Raw genomic sequence first — 3,336 nt, forward strand, 5'->3', positions numbered from 1 at the left:
TACACGCGGTTACAAGTAACAAATCACAACTAAATACATTTGCAAGCTAGAGTCAACGAGGCAACAACTTTAACCGCACGTACTTACACTTGAGAAATGTAGGAAGAAACCCATCCTGACGTCCATCAGTTACTCTTTACTGATCCTTCCTTTAACAAACTCAGATGAAGTATTCTTTGTAGCATGTAGCTTCCAGAAGTTTCCAACTGCTTGGTTATAATGCTGATGTTTCATCTTTGGGTAGAGACTCAATATATCCATCTGCAGTGTGACTTCAATCGACCGGCATGTTTGTGTGCGTGTGTTTGTGGGTGTGCGTGTGTTTGTGGGTGTGTGTGTGTGTGTGTCTGGGTTACTGCGTCAGAGGGCGGGGCCTCAGGTTTGAAATCTCCCGGGTTTGCGCGTGCACGTGAAAAACTTTGTTTCGTTCGTACGTCATGGCGAAACACCTAATGAGTCGGTATCAAGGCGACTCGTTTGAAGCACTATGATTCGACTCTTTTATAGATGAATCAACAGTTTTAAACACTGTATTCTTACAGATTTAAGCCTTAGCTGGATACTTCACTTCACTTAGAGCTGTGTTACACACTACATGGAGGGGAATTTTCAAAAACCCATAATATGGGCTCTTTAATGCACGTTTTAAATAAATAATTAAAAACAAAGCAGCTGCTTGCCATCGCGACAGCAATAAGATCCAATGGACGGCCGACCGCTTTCACTCCACAATGGCGGAATCCGTGGCTGTTGCTGGGCTCTGCTGTTGCAATGGAACGTTCTATTGAGTGTCGCCTCTTGGTCATTCTAAGCTCTTTGCTGATAGTACCAACCCAGGCTCATTGTGGAAATGTAGTCCCGCGGATGTTTCTGGAGACAGCGGAATACATCCCGGCGGGTGCATACGGCTGCAGTTTTTGTTTTTGCGAATCCGCGAGAGGCCGCTGTTGTGTGCTTTTTCGCACCTCAAACGCCTCTCTCGAGTGCAGTTCGCGCCCGCGCTGTTCTCGTGTGAACCCACCAGAGGCCACTGTCCGACTAACTGGATGATTGACTGCACGACCGGCCAATCGGCTGACCCGCCCTCCTCCTTCTCTAAACCCAACAAATTTTACCGATTGACCCACCCGCCCGCTCGCTTCCCTAAACCAGAGCAACAGTTTACATAAGCCGTCCAAAAAAAGAAAAGCCCTGATTTTTTTTTTTTTTTTTTTTTTCTACCGCGTTTTCGGATTTCACCGCATTCTCACCCTGTTACGAAACTCGTTCACTTAATTTTTGGGATTCTGTTTTTGTCTTACCTGATTGCTGGAACCGCTCTTCCCCGGACTCGAAACCGACTGCCGTGGTCAACTCCTCTCTGCATCTCGAGCCTGCCGATGTACACGGTGAGCTGAGTGGACAAACGGGTTGCAGCGAGGAAGCCCTCCACAAGGAGGTAAGCAGTCGGCTGGCCGGCAAGCGCAATAGGGAACAGCGTCATATCGCCCCGCAGCGTTCGCTTGAAAAAAATTAATGCAGCCGTACGTACCTCCTGGGACGTATTCCGCTGTCTCCAGAAACGTCCGCATGACTACGTTTTCAGAATGAGCTTGGGTTGGATAGTGCGATAGTGAGCCACCCTGCTACTATTTCTAAAACAAAGTAAACGATATTTACACTCTATGCAAGAAAAGCTTGTTTGAAGTTAACTTTAATAATAAATAAAATTAGTCATTAAACGAGACTTAAACTCTTAAAATTTTGCTTCTCGAGTGAATACATCAAGATGTAAACGTTTAGATGTTTGTCCTAAAAGAGACAAAAACGCTAAGAATGCTTTTTGCAGTGAACCTTTTTTTCACGAATGAGGTTTTGTTTTTAGCCGTAGATCTGTTGCACAGGATTACTTTCATTTTGCACTGTTTTAAGGCGATTGCTTTAAAAATACTTAACAAAAACGGTAAAGGAGTATGTAAAAAGTGACGTGGGTTGTGGAGGATTTTGAATGTTAGCTGAACACTTTTTTGCTAGAATGATTCCTAGAATCCAACGCTATCTCGCGGCAATTCGTAACTATTCTTTAAATTTAGTGACTAATTCGTATGAATCTCGTATGTTCAATTTAGTACGATATGCTAATCTCCCATTGGTGGTTGGATTTAGGGGTGGGGTTTGGTGCCACGCCTCTTTTAAAAAATTTAACGTGTATTTATATAGCGCATTTATTGTGTATGGTCAAACACCCAAAGCGCTTCACAATCATGAGGGGGGTCTCGCACACCACCACCAGTGTGCTGCATCTACCTGGATGATGCGACGGCAGCCACAGGACAACGGCGCCAGTGCGCTCATCACACACCAGCTATTGGTGAAGTTGAGAGACAGTAATAGAGCCAGTTCAGTGGATGGAGATGATTAGAAGGACATTTTGAGGAGTCAGGACTTCGGATTAACGTCTCACCTAAAAGACAGTGCTCACTGACAGTATAGTGTCCTCTTCGCTATACTGGGGTATTAGGACTCACACAGACTGCAAGTTGAGCTCCCCCTGCTGGCTTCTCTGAAACACCACTTCCAACAGCAACCTAGTTTTCCCATGTGGTCTCCAATCCAGGTACTGACCAGACTCAGCCCTGCTTAGCTTTAGTGATTAACCGATCTTGGGCTGCATGGTGATACCGGGGCTCATATGAATTTGTCCGAATTAGTCACTAAACGTAAAATAGTTGCGTTTCCTTGTTAGAGCTGGCCTGGTAGAATCAGGTTTTTGGGAGAAAATAGTGGCCTTGGAAACCCCCTGCGAGTTTGACGAATAACCTTGATAGAAAGAAAGACCTGTGTAGCGAAAAAACCCGTGTTGTTTTATCGCCCTGCAAACTTCCGCTTCCTTAAATAGACAATGTGAGATGTTGAAAAACAAAACAAACTAAAAAAAACCAAGCATGAGACGAAATTTTTAAAACAAAACAACAAGTATATAGGCTGTTTTGCCGTGGTTGTTTTTTTGCGAGTCGTTCTATTTAGCAAATTTGTTTTGCGGAGGATGCTGGTCAAATCTTTTACCGGTATATTATCTAGCTATTATGTGGCTTTGACGACTGTGTGCATTGATATTGATTTAACTCAAGCCAGTCATCTAGGTATCAATAAGCTACTTGTAATCTTGTAAACGGCATATGAATTTTAGGAGACAAGGGGGAATATAGGAAGTGTTTAATTTTATTTTTGGTTTACTGTAGACACACACAGGACCGCCGTGGTTCGCTGACTGATTTGGGGTTTGTGTATTTTCTGTCTTGCATCAAGAATCCAAATGAAAAGACAAACGCACATGTGAGGGTCGAATCTCATGAA

This window comes from Danio rerio, chromosome 21 (assembly GCF_052040795.2).
Source record: "Danio rerio strain M-AB ecotype USA chromosome 21, GRCz13ab, whole genome shotgun sequence".
NCBI lineage: Eukaryota > Metazoa > Chordata > Actinopteri > Cypriniformes > Danionidae > Danio > Danio rerio.